The following is a 19,768-nucleotide window of genomic DNA, read 5'->3' on the forward strand; positions in this document are numbered from 1 at the left end:
AAAAATTATGCAGATGTATTATTCTGCAGGTATTTTCACACTTTTTTGAATGCTGTCTGTAGGAGACATTGTGGCTGAAAACAATATTAATTGATTCTCTGGGCCTTTGTGACACAGATTTTTTTCAGTTCTTTGAACATCAGCACAGAAAGAAGCCTTTGTGAGGGGTAGCAGCAACATTGCCTCATGTCCATTTTTAAATGCACTACCCTGATGCCTGAACACTTGAATAAAAAATGGAATCAGCTGCTTGAAAAGTTAAAACTTTAGGGTTTTTTCCCCAATGATTTAAAATTACTTCCATAAAGATTTAAGATGCTGACACTACAATGACTGGAATATCCATTATGTGCTTAGTAACCTTGTACAGCACATTTGAGATGTTATTATCATCAGTAGTGATCCCTGTAGTTTCTCTGGCATTCAGAAACTGGGGTGCTCAGTGACTCAGAAATCCAGGCTTTTGAACCTTGCCAGATACAGAATATGTCCTTATACATGTCTGCAATGTAACTGAAAACACAGAAGTGAAAAAATATATTTAGGAGCAGCTCTTTAGAAAATGGGTGAATTGTGCTATAGAGTATCAAACTGTAGAAATCAAATGCAATTTTTCTGATTTCTTTAGTTTAAAAAGCTTTTTATTTCCATTTAATTTCATTTCATTGTTCTGAAAAAAAATAAAAAATCTAGGGTTAGTTTTTGGGATGCGGTTTGTTTTGTGGTTTTTTTTTTTGTTTTTTTTTTTTTTTTTTTAATATGGCAATTATTGACTCCAAAAAGGAAATTATTTGACCAAAAAAATCTTAAATCATATTAAAGTTAGAATGGAAGACTAGATTTAGGGTACTTGCACATAGCATAAATATTTTGCTTTTCACTTGTGAACGTATCCTTTTTTCACAGCAAAGAAAGATAAAGAATTATCAAAAACCCAGAAGAATAAATAAAAGTAAAGAAACTGCTGATGCAGCCACAGATGAGGGATAGCTTTATTTTTAGACTTATGCATGGCAGACAAAGAAATCTATATGGCCTTCTGCCTGTATCTTCCCTCCCAGAACTTATGTGTAAAAAAGAGAAACTTAAATGCAATTTTTTGGACATTATTTTGCACAAGCATTTTTTTTCATTCTGTCCTATTGATATTCTACTTCTCACTTTGTCTGCCCTTGCCAAAACTTCATGCATGCCTCCTAAGCACAGGAACAGAAATCAGCATTGTGTTGTTTTGACTGCCATTGCTTTGTGATCTTAAATGGTCCCTCAACCCTTTTGTCAATATTTATTGATGGGATCCACAGGCACTCTGAGTGATCCCACTCTTGAGGGGCATAAACCAATGGCAGGCTGGGAAGGCAAGAAAAGGGGGGCCTGCTCCAGGCAAAAGCTGGTTAGGAAATATCAGAAAGCTCAGGAGCCATTGACAAAATGTCAAGCATTTCAAATCCTTGATTGTTTTCTGGCTAATGCCATGCTAAACAGAACCATTATCACCCCCTAAAGTGGAAACAGATACATATATGCACAAGACATGCATGTGCACTCAGCTCCACAACACACAAGAGTCTGCAGGGAAATTAAGCAATGCCAATGAAGCCATGTACAGAGAAAGTTCTGGGATAAATTAACAGTGCAATTACATTACATGACACGCCACAAGATGGATGAGGAAAACTTGGCTGTATTACGTTCTGTTTTCAAATTGCAATTTATTTGAGGGTTTTAATGGATGCCTTATTAAAACATCTCAGCATTGGTCAGGTTTCAGAGCATGTCAGAGTAGCCCATGATTGATGACACCCTCTGCTGCTTCCCTTGCACATTTGCAGGGAATTTAAGCAAAGAGGGAATGAACAGAAGCTCAGATTCGTATTGATCGTGTGAAGGTGCACTGCCTGAGAGCACAGTCTAATAACATTCTCCTAGCTGAACTGCCTCACATGAAGGCATTTATTACAAGAACTAAAATGTTATATTGTTCAGGATAAAAGAACATTGTACAAACAAAAGAGTAGGCAACGAACAAGGGAGAGAAGGAGAAAAAGAGAAAGAAATACAAATGTGTAACTTTAAGCAATGAAGTGCTATTATCTCCTAAGAGCATATTTCAGACAGCTAAAAAATGGTGAATTTAGCCATTTTCTATGTGTAGGTATAAAAGAATCTTCTGAAGATAAACTAGAGACACCGAGTTCCTTTTTTTTTTTTTTTTTTTCTTTAATCCATCTCATTTAGATGAGATCCTGTAATTATATTGGTAGCAATGAGGGTGGAGGTCAGAGCTAAACACAATTAGGATTTTGAACATCAAAATGGATAGCTTGACATTAATCATTTGACCATCCAATGTCTTTCTTCATCACTTTAAGTACTATATACTGTAGTTAATCGATCTGGCCATCACCCATTTTATAAGCCAAAAGCACTTGTATCTAACTGGTATAAATCTTAAAGAGTCCCCCACACTTTTAAAGGGCAGCTTCTTGATAGATTTGGACTAGACTTGCATAATATAAAAACCACTTTCTCTTGTGCTGTGAGATTTGCAAGCTACCTGATTAAAAAAGAGGCAATTTACATGATTTCAAACTGCAAAAGCACTGTTGGCTTTTACTCCCAAAACACCCTTTTAAAGAAATCTGTGTGAGTAGTTCATCACATCAGCAATGTTTGGTTAACTGATACTATTTTTTCTTCATTGTAAATGGAGTCAAGCTGAAGGTAAAATGAGATAATCAACTACAAATGAGGTAGAGTAGAAATACCCTTGCCCCTAGGTACCTGAAAACACAATACTGATTACAAATAAAAATTCAGGTTGCACATTAAAGTCCAATTCTTTCAGATGCTGAGTACTTGTCAGTACCACTACTGTGGCTGTGTTCCATTTACTTTGTCTCTCTCGTGGCCTGCAGGAAGCACTCAGTATCATCCATGATCAGATCTCCAAAACACTCCCCAGATATCTATGCTTGGGGCTTGGTTAAGCACTGTCTCATATGTCAGCACTGCCTCTGGCTGTTTGCAACTCTAATACCATTCCAGTTTCAATTCCAGGTCTAAAAGATTATTTGTTTGACCTGCCTTGCTCGTCATTATCTGAGCTGCTAATTTTATTATTTTGTTAGCACCCTGGGCTGCATGGTATAAAGCGACACTATAAAAGTGTAGTTTGATTATATTGGAATCATTCAGCATCACACAGCAAACAAAATGCAGCACTCCCACCCACACTGCTGTGGTAGCAAAGAAAAGGGAGTAAAGAAGAGGGGGAAGGGAGGATAAAAGCTGTAAGAAGGATAAATAAGAGTAAAAAAGCCATTGTGGTTGAAGAGCTTTACAAATTCTCTCAGGTTAGAATTGGACAAATTTTCTATGAGCCTATCTGAATTACTTGGTACTCAAAATATGTGGTAAAAATAACAGTGGTAAAAATAATCAGAATATGTGAAGTTTCGCTGACTAGAAACAATGAATGAAATCTCTAAGTATCTAGTTCTGAATATTAAATTTTACAGAAATTATAGACATTTGACTAGGATTTAGAAACCTTAGGTCACTGCATGAGGTCTTGGTTCGAACTTAGGCAAGTCGCTGTTCTACTATTCAGGGTTCCCACTTCTTTCTGTCTAGTTTCACTAAATTTTTCTATCTGTTTTCTAAACATCTCCATCTGAATAAGCATTTTTGACAATCAAATTACAACTTACTTTTGTAAGTTTATTTCAAATATAGACAGGGTCCTTTAATATTCCCCATAGCTAACTTTAGTTAAACTGTTGAAAGATAATAATAAGATAATAATTACTGTATTCTTCTGCCTTTGCTTCTGAGGGTTTTTTCTTCCCTTCACCCCTATGTTTTATTTTCTAAGTAGCTGACAAAGTTAACTTGAACTTATAAAGGAAAAGGGCTAAATTTTAATTCTCCACCTTCATAGTCCACGCTATTCCCGATACTGCAGACCTTATGCTTGTTTCATTGGTGCAGAAGCATTAAAATGGCTGCCTCATACTGCAGGCATTTTATGGCATAAGAAAAAGGCTTTCTGGAACAGAAGAGTTAATATACTTCAACCAGAAAACTTACCCTTGTGGTTAGCCTGCTGTGATTCTTTCAGATCAGTGCAGGTAGCACCTGAGCAAGCCCATCTACAGGTAACCTAGCCAAGTCAGAGACCTGATCATGATCCTTAAAACAATTCTGCATTGCTGCCACAATTCTGCCACAGCTATCAAATATTTTCTAGCTACCATAATTCAATTTCAACTTTATTTATGTAGATGAAACCTGGTAAAGATTTAATGCTAATAAACATTGATTTTCTAATTAATAAGAATTGAAAATCTCATACTAAGGTTACCTTAGAAGATGCAGCTCTAATAGTTCCAATTCTTGCAAGTCACATTGTTCTCAGTCTCTTGATTATAAGCAGTAGCCATGTCTATTACAGCTAAGATAAATAAACAGATATTTTCTGGCAGTTTAGTGCACAAATGCAACCTCCTAACCCTCACCATCAAAAGGTCAAAAGCTGCAAAACCTAGTCCATTAACCTCTGTAAATGGTTGTGATATTAAAAACTGACTCTCAATATCCAAGGGTCATGATCTAGTGCAATAACTATCAGCAATAAAGAATTATGACTATAGTACATTATCCATCTATAAAATGGCCATTTATGACACCAGCACATGGGCTATCTGCAACAGGAATGAACCACCCCTTTCTAAGAATCATTGCACACTTTCAATTATGGGGTTATACTATATCCTGTTAAAACTTATTAAGTTTTGAAGCACAGAACAGAACTACTATCTGTATATTAGGAGAAACAACAAAAACTTTCAGGCTAATACAGCTCAATAGAAAGCAGTAGTTTAAAATATCATTCTCAGTCTGCTTTCCAAACTGTGACATAGAAATTTAGCTAGATATCACCTCACTACAAGGGAGTAATGGATAGGAAAAGTCTATCAAGATTCCAGAGGGGCTCTTTCAAGAAAAGGGTCAGCGAATTTGTTCTTCTAGAAAACTTTCCTGGCAGTTAAACAGAGCTTTAGCACTTCAAACAAAGCAAGGCTTTTGCAAAAGTGGCAGAGAAAAAAAAAAGTGTGTCTGAAAAAAATAGAAGAGATCATACAGCAAAATCAATTTTAGTAGTGTCAACATAATTTTGATCTCTAAATTCTGTTTTCAGGGAATGAAGAGAGAGGGTGACAATTTAAGAAATATGATAAATAAATGCAAAAATAAATTTGTGAATTTTTTAGAACTTTACAAAACTCTTGTCAGAACTAGACAAAAATTTGTATCATTCTTATAAGGCCTACATATATCTATAAATGTATATAGATGAATAGAAGACTTCTTTCATTTGCACAACATCTGTCTAAATTGCTGAGATGTCTTGTATGTAAAAACTTAGACCAGTGAGTTATTTTATCAGTCACTAAAACTCTGATGAAACATTAGCTTGGAAGACCTGCAAAAACCTAACCTACTCTCTCTTTTTGAAAGCAGCTGGTCTTAATAATTAAAATGGAAAAACTCCATCCATCTTCATTTGTGAAGAAGTCACTCAGACAGAGCTTCAGCACCCTATTGTAGTTTCACAGAATCTCTGAAAGGGCTGGGGAGAAAGTAGAAAATATCCATTATTTTAACTTTTACAACAGATACAGAGAAGCTTTTTATTTGTAATTAGATGTGAGAGGTTATCAAAGCTAAGAGCAAATAATGTACCTATTTTGTTTATTCTTTCTTTTCCTTTTTGTTGGAACCAATGAAACCCAAACATGGAGTTAATAACTGACTTTCAGGAATGGAATTGACATTGTCTTGCTTTTTCATTTTCTAGTCACAGAAAAATAAGGAAAAACCTGTGAATGAAATATTATATAGATTTTGAATAAGACTGCTGCAGCCCTTTTTTTCCCTGCAATTTGTAGTGGTAATGAAGTCTCTGCTAGAATATTGCTTATATGCTCTTTACTGCTTCTATTCCACTCATGATATTTGTTTTTTTGTCATTTGTTTTCTCCACTTATGAAACAAAAGAAACATGTAGAATTAAGCATGACTAGATTCAGGATGGCACTGGGCATTGGAATTGAAAAGTAGAGTTTCTACTCGAAAAGTGGTTAAAATGAAGCTTTTTTTGGTGCTTAGTCTCTTGGAGAACCTAACTGGCCAGCGTTGCTTGCAAAGAGTAGAGGAGTGTTCCAAGAGGGTGCCTGAGCATTCCACTGGAGATACTGAGACACAGAAACCAAACAGATCAGATAGAGGCTAAGCTTCAGGATACAGCCTTCCCCATGCAAAACCTGTGTAAATAAGATTGCATGAACAGCAGCTACTTTTGCCTTTTGCAGATGACTCCCTGGTTTAGACCCTAAAGGCAAAGGTGATATTCTGTTCTCCAGTCCTTTGTACACAAAGGCAAAGAGTAGAGCATATAGCATATTGAGTGGCTACAAAGCAGCTACAAGGAAATTATTTTATTAGTGAGATTCAATACTAGGCACTTTACCATCTGAACACCTCTGGAGGAAGCTCTAGAACATCTTTAATCCCTGTGCAACAGCTTCCCACCAGTCTGGCCCAGCCTATGGTCAGGATGCCAGACCTTCTTCATTAAGGGATGTTAAATCTCCATGTCAGAATCCTTCCTCTACCACTGTGGTTAATAAAAATGACAAATCATACATTTGTTTCAGATGTTGTCTTTCCCAGAGCTGGGCTTATTTTCACTCTCAGTAAACCATTAACAGTTGTCCTAATTCAAGGACAGTTCTAAGAAAGGCATATGTAAATATAATGATATGATACACATACACAGGGTGCACAAACATTGGGCATTATCTACAATACATATGTAGGTTATCTTGGAAGTCAGTACATTTAAAATATGGTTTTCTCTGAAATATACTAATTTTCCCTGAATCATGATTTTTGGTCATAATTTTTTTTTTTGTCATAATTTTCTTAGCACCACAGAAATGTGGGGAAATAAATCTTTTATACTAAAAGATCAGGGTACAAAGTATTGTAAACAATATCTATAAGTGATTAAACTGTAAGAAACAGATCTTCCTCAAACAGTTTTCATTTACAGTTATAAATGACTAAAGAAAGACCAGAAGGTTTTGTTCATTGCTTTTTACCACATTTACAGATAAGAACATAAAGTCCTTTATATGATCTTCCAAAAGTAGCAAGTGCTCAGTTGTTTAAGTTACATGAGTTGTTTAAGTTTCTTACTGGTGATAAGTTATTCTATTATTCTGATGGAATAGGAAAAGCAATGGGTAGAAATAATATGAGATAGTTGTCCTGGCCTGAACAGATCCTGACACTGCTGTGTCAGTGGATATCTAGGGTGTATGTTTTCAAAATACATTCACATTGTTGGATTTATCTATAAAGTACATTCCAGTAATAAATTAAATTGCAGGTAATTAATTGTACACAAAGAAATATTTACAAGTATAAAGGAGTTCCTGTTTTTTATTCAACCCAAATATATGTAGGAACAGCTTCCTAAATTAACCAAAATGACCACACACAGACCAGCTAGCATACTTGACTAATCATGTGAATTATTGACTGAAAAGGCAGATATTTGCCTTTGTCCAGATCATTTGCATCATACAGACACTCCTCTCAGCAGTAAGGCAATCAGGACTTATCCTGACCTTTTCTTCTCTTTCTCTATTTCAGTGAAGAAATAATTTTTTGCAAATAGTGCAAATTAAGAATAGTAATCCTCCAAACATAGCTGAAGAAATGGAAACAGATTAGAACATCATCACCACCAAAAAACACACTCTTAATAGTTAGTTAAAATATGCTGCATAGCATAAAATATGGAGCACTGCTGCATAGTGGACCTTCAGCTAGTAATAATAATTATAATGACCAGATATATTCCATGCCTTATTCTGTCAAGAAAGCTCTTCAGATTGTCTCCCAAAATTGCAAGGTTAGCCAATTCTTTCAGGAGGCACAATTTTTCTGAGACTTACACGCTCAGACATGGTACAAGCAACAGAGATGGTCCCCCTAAGGGGTTAAACACAGGTCTGTGAGCTGCATAAATTTAGATGTTTTAAACAAAATGCCAAATTTCAAATTAACTCAGTTGCTGAAAAGGTTTAATTTCAGTAACACCCTTCAGACTGAATTTAGAAAATACGTTATTTCCACTACAGAAAGCTAAATGCATTAAAAGAACCTAAACATTCAAGTAAGAAATGTAACTGAACAGGAAAAAACAATAGGATCCTTCAATTAAAAAAGTGCATGCACCTCAGCAAAATATATTGCAATTATAAATGCATTATATCTTGTTAATGCTCATCATTAATAGTTTCAGGCTCTATTTTGGCTAGGTCAAAGTTTCATTTCCACCAAGATGTACTATTGGGCTGTTTTATTAGTTTTTTTGCAAAACTGAGTGTAAAATATTTAGTTGAGATATCAGTATTATAATTCTATAGTTAGTAAGGCCTGCATGGCTCAAATCTTATGGTCTTGCTGGGTTTTAATCTGTTTTTAGTGTGGAAATAGTAACCATGCCAAAATAGTATCATAAAATGTATCACCACAGTAGGTAAATTAAAAATTATTAGGTGTGTTTTGGCTGGGTTTTTGTTTGCTTGTTTGTTTGTTTTTTAATTGCTGAACTCTGACTTTCCTCTCTGAGCAGGCAGTTTCAGGTATTTGGTTGCATTATATATCATATATATACAGCCTGTGACTCACAGAAAGAATTTTTATTCTGTTTAAACCTGTACAAAACTGGGAGAAAAATCTGCTTTGTGACCTTATGGGAACTTGATACCTGACTAAGCAGGAATATATATTAAATCTTATCCTTGATCATAGGTACTTGTGGAAACTGTTTCAAGATTCTTCTTCCTTCACACAAAGTGTAGATATGAAACAAACTTTAGAAAAAGTGCTAGGATCTTGCTCAGGGGAGAATTGCTGTAATATACCACAGAAGATGTACTCATGAAACCTGGTATATCCCTAAAAATCTCCCTTTTCATCTCCTGTCTTGTACTGTGTAAGTTGAACATTGCACTTTCTATTTTATTTTATTTGGATGTACCAAGAGTATCTTGAGCTTTTATGTGTCTCTTTATTTTATTGATCCTCTCTGCACTCTTAAAAATAATGGGCTTTTAGAATCCCGGAGCAACTAAAATTTATCTTTTTTACTTTCTTGCTCATTCCTTTTTAAAACACACAATTTTAGTGGATAATATTTTATATATTCAGAAATCATCAGGTAATTGTTAACACTAAAAAAACCCCTGGTCTTGTCTAATTACTTTGTTAGAGAAAGGGCAAATACATGGTTACACACTCCCTGTTGTTTGCCTTCTACCAGGCTACCATTATATATTTTTTTTTTTATATCTTTGTTGGCATAACTGAGATAGACATGTATGTCCTCCTTGTGCTGGTGAATTAAAAGTCAGTGAGCAAGATTAATTATCCATTTAACCAAAGCTAGATTCATTCTCTTGTTGGGGCAGGAAAGAGTGGAGAGTGGGATGCTGGAAAGATGCAGGTGGGAAAAGAAAGGGGCAGAATGCCAGCTAGGCTGCAGTATTCAGTTACATGTGAAATGATTTGTAATTCTGAGTAATCACTTAGGACAAGCCCTTGCACCATTTTATCTATACATGACTCTAGGCCAAAGTCAATACTCATAGTAAAATAATGAGATGAAGCTAACTGAGCCCCTTTATTAATGCTCCAAGGAGCAAATCTGATGCTTAAGCTTCTCCCCTGGAAAGTATCCACTTCTTCCTAAAATGAACGAGTAGGTCATGATGGCCGGTAGTAACTAGGATTCTTACCTCCAAAAAAACATGGAAAATTTCCTTTCTGATTTGTCCACCATGTCATGCTTTGCCCAGCTGCACATGAAGCCAGATAAATTTTGCATTACATGTAGACTCATTAGAGAAATCTCTCTCTCTTCCCTAATCGGTTTCCCTGACTTGGAGAGATGGAAAAGAAAACCCACACAATGAAAGTCCAATAAACCAGAAGGAAAAAACCAGTACACTGTTTGAGATGTGTGGCTTTATTCATACTACTGTCAACAATATGAAGAAATTCAACTGCCCAAGGAACTCCTTGGCAAGGAGTGCTCCCTCACAGCTGTTTTTTTTTATTTTTAAGTGTAGTGTCCTGGTTTTAGCAAAGTCTTAATTTTTTGCAAGAGCCATGAGGGGGTGGAGCCTGGAGCCATGTGGTGTGGCCAACACCTTAATGTTAAATAAAATCATCTCATGACATTGCAGTGGGGCAGAGGACAGGGACTCTTGCTACAGAAAGGAAGGGTGTCTCTTTCCAGTGGAGCAAGAGTGGCAGAGAAGTGGAGTACTGCTGATCCTGGCCAGAGGGAGCGGTTTGTGTGTGACTGGGTTGGGCTCCACACTCTCTCTTTTGTGCACTTTTGTCATTAATATTGCTGCTGTTGCTGTTTGTTTTCTTATCTCATTTGTTTTTTTCAGTACATTGTTCTTATCTCAGCCTGTGATGTTTGCCTTTTGTGTCCCCAGTTATCCCCTCCAGCCACCAGCAGGGGAGCAGAAGCAAGTCAGCAGCAGCATGTGGTTTTGGGGTCTTGGGGCAGGGGGCTCTAAATTGCAGAGTATGATTCCTAAACCACATCATGTAGTCATGTTACCCCAGGAAGCTTTTCATACTGCAGCAACTGGCAATTTTAATTACAGCTCCATAAATAAATATTCTTTGTCCTCGTTTCATTCCTCTGTGGGTGTTCATGATGAATCCTCGTCATCAAGTGATCTCTTGACCTGGAACATCCAGTTGCTTATCCAGAGTTTTGGAACTTGAGAGTCTCCTATTCTGCTACAGCTTTCTGGGCAGTCTTTAGTGTTTCACATCCTGATAAGCCTCCAATTTTACAGCAACAGGCACTGGAATATCCCAATCTCAATAAATGCTAGCATATGTGAAGTGTTATGTGATTATTCCATAAATATAACAGGGCCACAAAATTTTGCAAAATTGTATTACATAAAACCAAAGTCTTTGAATAGAATATTGGAGTTTAGTCCCTTTAAGCATGCATTTTTAAAGTAACAATAAGAGAATCAGTGAACTAAATTATTTGGGATTTAAATCAAGCAGATCTGAAAATCTTGTTTGCTTTTAAGAACAAGAATCAGTGTAACACAAGCTGATGCAAGATCAGATTACAGATGCAAGATGGCATTCCAGATTCAAACACAAAACTGCCAGAACAGCACAACACTTTGAGCTTCACAAACTCAGATGAATCTAAAACTTTTAAAAATGTTTCAAGTTACCTAATTAAAAGCAAATGTCTGATTTTTCACAGTATGTCAATAATTTTGAAAAAGAGACTGAAACTCATGATAAGCCACAGTTTCCACCTGCCATTCCTAAAAAAGGAAAAGTTACAACTAGAAACTCTAAATTTTGCATGAAACTGATAAAATCTCTGGTGTTTTCTTTCTGCTGATCCAGAAGGAGTCTCATAGTTTGGAAGGATAAATAAATTTTATTTAAAAAAATATTGGCTTTAACTAATAAGTATTTCTCAAAATCTATATTCTTCAGCAAAAAAGATAAAATTTAATTATTTTGTGAAAGGAATGTTTCCTGTTAATTTAATCATTGCTACATTTCTCTGTTATTTCCTTTTATTTTCATTTAGAACATTTTGTTTAGTCAATTAAAAGCCTAGACATGATTTTTATCTTTGAATACTGTGTAATACAGCAGGTTTGATGCACAGCCATTAATTGTATTTCCAGATCAAACCCAAATTAGTTAAACTATATGTAATTTAACAATAGTATACTTCAATTCTAATCAAATGCATGCTTAATTAATTGGAAGCAAAAATTAATCTTCACTTTTTTTGACATTGCATATTATGGAAGATTTTCATAATGTTATTTATTATTGTAACAGTTTGGAACAGAAAGAAGGGTGGACTGTTCTGATAAACCTGATATACTCATAAATACACTGCAACTTTAGGAAACAAACAAGCATTGTTTAAAACTTACCTATTTTTTTCCTTATCTTGTAAATAGGAAGAAAACATGAAAGCAGAGCAGAACAAATGCTTTGTGTAAGTTGGAGAGAATCAGGTTTACAGGAAAGAAGCCAACGTATCACATAAATTTATAATGTTGCTTAAAATGAAGGAAAAAAACCCCACAAAAATAAACTGTGAAGTCTTTCATGACTTACAGGGGAAATCACAACCTTTTGATTGAGTTTTCTCCCAAAGAGGAAGTAGTGCTTGATAAGACTTTATAAAGAAGGATAATTTTTTAGGCCCTATACACAGGTAAAACAATAAAAATCAGATAAAAAATTTGCACTTTAGACATGGCAAATATATTTCTACTTTGAAAACAGAAATTTACCAACAAAATCCCTTTCTATCTATTTATCTTGGGAAATCTTCTTTCTTTTCCCTGGTGTGAAACTCATAATTCCCTGGATATCTTCTACTGAGAAATAAATGAGTAATTTGATTATTGATATCTCTGGGGAGGGATTAGTAAAAAAAATGCTGTCTTTAAATATTTTGTATTTGTATGTGAACTGAAATGATTGAATAGCTGACTAGAAAATCCAGTTAACTTTGGGAAGCTGATATAGGTGTGGCTTTAAAAAGCCTATTTGAAAGGCCTGCTAACCATGATGGGGAGCACTGTATAATCCTTCAACAAATGGGTTAAAGCCCCCAGAATGGCATAATCCAGGGCCTAAAAATTCATCTCTCAGTCTCATCTTCCTCCTGGTAAGGAGCTAAGAAACAACACTGTCTTGGTGTGAAAACATCTATGTGGGGCAAATGCATCTAGGTCATGCAGAAAGCAGTGTGTTGCCATAGCTATCATTAGTGTAATACACTTCACAGCAAGTCCTACTGTGAGCTAAATTCAGGCCCAGTGGGTGCTGCACTATTGTCTTCAATGAAGCTGCACCTGCTTATGCCCTATCTGAATCAGGCCTCCTGTCTACAATAAGGGCAGTATTTCAATCACTGCCATTCACTGAACACTGCTCCAACAGCCTCTCTGCGTGAATTCCTGCTGTAAAGTAGCTGGTGTGCAGTAGCTGCTATTCCATCCCACTCCCCTCCCAAGAGCAGACCTCTTTCAGGCAGAGACACACAAAGTTTTGTTGCTTCTAGAGAGTGCCAAGGGCACACATTGCCATTTTTTCAGTGTACAGCTCAGTACCTGTTTGTCAAAATGTTGTCAAGTAGTTCATAATCTTAATTTTGAGGGGAAAATCTGTTGCATGCACATTTTCTCTGTATACTTTTTAATTGCTGGAGTACATTAGAAGCATTAAGTGTCTTTCTAGCTAAGAACAATTAAATGGCATTTAAAGATGACACCACCTGAGAACTAGGCTGTGAATATGACTAATGCATGTTTCTCTGCTTGCTCAGTAAGTCATCCCACCACTGACACATACCTCTCATTGTATTTGATACCTGTAACTACATATCTGAGTATTTCCTTCTCCCTGGTTGCACTTTCTAGCTTGTGTCTCAGTCTCTTTCTAGTCCTGCTTCATCTTACTCTGCACCTGATCTCCCCTTCTGAATGTGTTTTTTCATTTTGCCCTACAAAAGCTTATGGTGGAATTTTTTTCCTGTTGCCTTAGAGGTATGAAAGAAAATCTTTATCAAAACAAGTTTTTATTTAATTTTGAGCTGACTTCCTTAAAATAGTGGTAGAACATAGGTACACATAAGGGAAAAAATGCATAATCCTCTTTCTATACACATAAGTGGAAAGATGCAACATTTCCTGATGGGTATAAGATACTCCCAAAAGAGAAGGACAGCATGAATGTGGACCATACCTGCACAAATCCTCGTGAGTTGACTGCCACCATGGTGCCACATGGTAAATTCTGTGTTCCCCCTTCCTGAGATGTGAGGAAGACTTCAGCTCCTACAGGCTGATTAACCCTGCAGTCTCCTTTACATGGCACAACAGTTATGGGAACATTTGCCAAATGTGTGGAATCCAGCCCAGCACAGCAGAGATGGAGAAAAGAACAGGAGGGAGCAGCTGAGTTGCAGCCTGCATGAAACGTTTTAGATCAGACTTCATTCTGACATGCAGGAAAAGGATAATTTGTGTCTGAGGAAGACTCTAAACTTTGCTCTTCTGCTTCCTAGGTAAATGCCATAACAAGCATTGAGAAGACAGAAATCTTGTTCTCTTCCACACAGGTCCTAAAAGGCAAGCGTAAGTTAGGTTCCTGAATTCACACAGTATCTTTGTGAGAATTTGATTGCTGTGAATGCTCTGCCCATGCCTCAGGAGCAGTATTTAATAGCTGGAAATTGCCAAAAAATATGAAGCCTAGTAACAGACAGTGTTATCTTGCCTGCATTACTGCTGATCTATGTTAAGGAGTCATTTTTAAAAGAGCATAAAGATATGAATGCATGTCTACTATAAAAATCACACTACTGTGTGATTTTTGGAAACCACACATTTCTGCATCTGAAAACCAAGAAAAGTATTGATTCTTCTGTAGGGATTTTTAGCTAAGTTTTTAATGTTTTTAAAATATTTTTAGGAGTCTTCTGCCATTTTTAGGAAAAGTCTGTAGAGCTCTTGTGCCAGAGCACTGCTCTGTTTCTGGAAGCTGCACATATTCTCTCTCAGCTACTAACCTCTGAAATCTGGTCTTTTAACTGGGTTAAAAGCATTTGTAGTACAGCATATGAAGAACAAATACAATGACCTTGAGACTTTCAGCTGTGAAATCTGCTTGGAGCTACATGTTTCAGTTATGTCTTTTTGGGGAGTATTTTGTTTCCATAAAGCTGAAATCTAAAAAAAAAAGGAAAAGTGTTTGAAAGAAAACCTAAGCCAGTACATGATGGCAGTTTGGTTGCTGACAGTCAGGTGAACTTCTGTAAAAATTGTACATTGAAGGTTATCAGCTAAAGGCTGATTGTCAGAGGCTGTCATCATAGTATGACATCACAGTAATTCTGAGTCTTACCTTGGATTTATTTTTTCCTGAACAATTTGTTTCCTACAGCAGAATACTGCTGCATTGCAAGTTATGGGAGAAAAAACATAATTCAGTGCATTGCTTTCTTGTGAGGCTATAACCTTAAAGGAAATGCAACTAAAAGCTGCAGGATCTTTCAGATACGATTACTTGTATAAGTCTGACAGTTCTAATGTTACTCAGTAGACATTCTGAATTGGAAATATTCAGGGATATGGTTATTTACATTTTAAGCTGGTTTATCTCTGTATGGTCACCTTGGCAACATAGAAGGATGGAAGGAATGCATAAAAAGACTCTGCTTCTCAATAAATGTTTATCATGCAATTGCTTGCATTTACAACTTGGTACAATACTTTGCTAAATCCAGACTGGGGGGCAATGCTGTTTAACTTAGCTGATGTACAAAACATCCTACTATTATTTCTTATATGAGCAATGAAAGCAACGGCACAACAGAAACATCAAAATGAGCACAATCTATTGAGCACAAAATGTCCATAACTTCACAGTATTTCATAGAATCATAGAGTTATCATAGTTGGAAAAGACATTTAAAGATCATCAAGTCCAGCCAACAACCAGCACTACCACTGTAACCACTAAACCATCACCCAGAGCAAGTCCAGACACCTCTAAAACACCTCCAGGGATGGTGACTCCACCTCCCTGGGCAGCCTTTTCCAAAATCTGACCACATTGACAGGGAATACTTTTTTTCTAATATCTAATCTGAATCTCCTGTCTCAAAGCCATTTTCTCTGGTTCTCTCACTGCAGGCATGACAGAAGATCACCTCCCTGGTCCTGCTGGCCAGGCTATTGCTGACTCAGGCCAAGGTGCCCCTGGACCCACTGCTGGCTCACACTGAGCCCTGCAGACCAGCTCCCCAAGCCCCTTTCTGCTGCACAGCCCCTCCTGCCCCAGCTGCAGCTGCCTGGGATGCTGTGACCAAGGGCAGGACCTGGCACTTGGCCTTAGTGAACCTCAGGCTGTTTCCTGAGCCCACTGGCTGAGACTGTCCAGATCCCTCTGTAGAGCCCTCTGCCCTCAAGAGATCAACACTCCCACCCATCTTAGTATCATCTGTAAATCTACTGAGGGTGCCCTCAATGCCTGGGTGTATCCAGACCTTCAATAAAGATGTTAAACAAAAATTAAATTAAATTAAAATTTTGTAGAATTGCTATAAGTTTTTAAGTCTCCATAAAGTTGTCTACTAGGTTTACAGACAAAATTTTTGCAATATTTGCATATTTGGGTATAGGCTTTTATTTTCAGTACTGGGACTTTTCTCACTTAAAAGAAATTACTAATGGTTGTCTGGAAACTATTAACTTTGAAAGGAACAGTTTAAGATGTTTGATCCTCCTTTGATGAAGTGTGAACACTAGACCTCTCTCCAGAGGTGTAATGGTGATTCTTCTCTGAGGGGAGAGAAGGGTATGAGTCTGTGCAACTTTGTTTAAGAGAAATTATATCTGGTGATCAGTTTAATTAGCTGTTAGTGAAAGTTACTCTTCATGTTTCCATTTTACATGAATGTTGTCAATACTGTACCATCTCTGTCAAAAATGTCTGATGTGAATCTCTGTTATTCAATGGACCTACATTTTCCTTTAGAAAGCACAAATAAATGCAAACATCCAAAGGAAGCTTAGTGTACATGCAGGGTGCTAGTACCAGGTTATTCCAGAAAACAAACCAAACCCAAACCCACACCTTTAGAGTGAGTTCTTGCTGGAGGAGGGTTTCAAATCATGCAGGTGTGATGAGTTTGATCCAGCACTTGGAGCCCTAGGGCTGATATTAGCATATGAAAATATAGCCTGTCAATTTAATCTCTAAAAGTTTATATTCCATAGAATATAAAAGAAAAGGGGAAAAATAGAATCAAGACAGACAAAGGGAAATTACTTTCTTAGACTACACAAGAGTTTAATGATAGAGTATGTGATATAACAGAAGTCTTCTGCTTTCTGTGTTAGTGACTGTGTTAGTTAGCTCTTCCATGCCATCCAATATCCCAGATTACACTTTATGACAAATATAATAAATAAGTTTAAGAAGAATTTTGATCAATTTTTTTTTTCATTTTAATATGTGGAGATATGGAGAATCAGATACAGAGTTTTGAATTGGTTCAGCTCATAATATCTATAAAACTACAAGAAATCTTTGGGTTTACCATATCTTTTTAGTAGTTTTCTGAATAGAACAGGAAATTAATGCAGAATTGGGAAAACTCCACATCCCTCAAGTTTCTCTCATGCTAATGAAATCTAGCTCTAGATTTTCAATAAAATTTTTGGTTGTTTAAAATACAAGGAAATTAATTTTAAGGAATTTATATTCTCCTACCAGTCCTAGCAGGATTGAAAATGAGTGATTGACAATGATGCTAAAATTTTTTTTTGTAGAATAATTGTCTCTTTTTTGACATAGACCAGTTCATGAAGAATCCATCCTTTTCTGTCAGTGCTTTGGATATCAAATTTGAAAGTTAAAGTTTGATCTATATATGAAAGGTGCATCTGAGGCATTCTTCTGCTGAATTTTGTTTTCAGTTCTGTAGCAATACCCCATGAAAAAGTTACTCTTTTTAACTTGTAGATGAAAAAACTATGAATCATCATTTCAGTGGAGCTCCCTACACAGGTTTCCCAGGCTTTAAACTTAAGGAATCAGGACTTTGCCAGCAGAATTCTGTTGACTAATATATTCATGGTGATATCTCTTGGCATGGAAATTTTATATGTGTGTTTCATATACAGATATGTCTACACACACATTTATGCAAACATATTACACACATGATGTATGTTATTTTGGATTAATTGCCTGCTGGATCTATTTGAAAATACAGAAGAAAATCCAGTGGGTTTTTTTTTGTGTACATACCAGACATACTATTTTAATTTTAATCATGTGGATTCTGAAGAGAAATGTGCTTCTAGGTTTACCCTAGCCTCTCTCTGGTGACAAATAATATAAGCTCCCAAATGTGTTTTGACCTTCATAGGCTAAAGGCCAAACCATCAAAGAAGGGCTTCTAAAAATCTTCCAAAGGAGGCAGTTTACCACAGTGCCACAACTCATAGTTCAGGGCCGTTTGAACACCTTTGACAGCAGATGATAACTAAACAAAACCAGAATATGAAAAAGATCCCTGTAAAAGATCCTTTTAGGCTACTCTTTTAAGAAAAATAAAGGAAATGCTCTAAAATAACTTCCTTCACACAATCAGATCAAGTTAATCTGTATAAATTTAGAAATTCCATCTTTGATTCAGCCTGCTTCCCTTCTCCCAAAAATATTACCAGGACAAACTAATCAGTGGTGCTTCTACTTGTGATGGTTGGTAAGACTGGAGAAGTTCCAAGTGACTACACAAAGTGTGTTTTTCAGGCACTACCACAGAGTCACAATACAAAGGTGTAAGACTGATGGCAGAAGACACAAAAACACCCTCTGTTCCTTCAGGTTCTGCCTCTGAATTAACTGCAAGGTGATGTCACCTTCACTGTGGAGTGGATGGACTAAACTCATCTTATTCAATAACTTCATTCTAATTGGGCCTGGGAGTGAGAAGCCTAAATATGATGAGGTTCTAACAATTATGGTGCTAATATTAGGGGTACCCTCAAGAACTTACAGTCTACAGAGAAGTATGTGCCTGGAATGGACATTGTAAATCATCTATTCCAACCACTTTCTACCAAAAGGTTTTGGACCAGACACCTATTCAAAAACACATTAAGCTAGAAAAGGGAATTTCCATTATGCATCTGAAGAATGAGAAACAAAATGTGACTTCTGAACTACATTTGAACCTCTGAAAGTGAGCTAAATGTCTCAGACTCAAAAAAATATATACTGGTTTTACTATTATTTGTTAATAACTAAGTTCCAACAAACAAAAATCAAGTGCTTGGCTAGAACTTCCATAAAGTTTTAGAAAGAAAAAGACATTCAGTAATAAATAATCATTGTTTTAATACTATTTGGAAACTGTAGAAAGGGAGGCATTGCAACTAAGACAACGATTTCTCATTCTCATATTCATGAAAATTGGATCAGTAGCATCTGGAAGTTCTTTTGGTTCTGTCTGATAAGTACCTAATGGTCTCAAGGACTCTAGTGTTTGTAAAATTAAGTTTGACAGAGAGACATCTTGCAAGAACAGATTTTACATGGAAGTAGATAATTCCTACTGTCAGTTAGAATGGCTCTTTTCATAATACTCCAATGTATTTAGTGCCAGAAAAGTTATGGAACTAAAACAATTAGACAATTTTAAGTCTGTTAAACTCTAAGAAATTATTCAATAACACAGGGTTTTTTACATGTTTGATTTAGTATTCAGTTATTTATGAAAAAACATTCAAAAAGAGTTTTGCCATGATCTTAGTAACCAAAGCAAATTTAAGCCAATATTTTGTATGTACCAGGGAGAAACCAGCACAACCTGTAAGCATATTAGGGACTTTTGTTAGTTTTGGTTTAGCTGGACAATGAGGTCTGTTTATTTCAAACTTTGCTGACTCCAGAAATCCTTGTGCAGAACATTTTGTTGATGGTGAAAGAAGGGTGATAGGGAGGATGAGAGCTTCGAGTAAAACAGTGGAGGTTTGTATCTGTGCTTGATATTGCACACTTACCTGTAGAAATGTCTTCT

The sequence above is a fragment of the Oenanthe melanoleuca genome, chromosome 5 (genome assembly GCF_029582105.1).
Source record: "Oenanthe melanoleuca isolate GR-GAL-2019-014 chromosome 5, OMel1.0, whole genome shotgun sequence".
In the NCBI taxonomy this organism is placed as follows: domain Eukaryota; kingdom Metazoa; phylum Chordata; class Aves; order Passeriformes; family Muscicapidae; genus Oenanthe; species Oenanthe melanoleuca.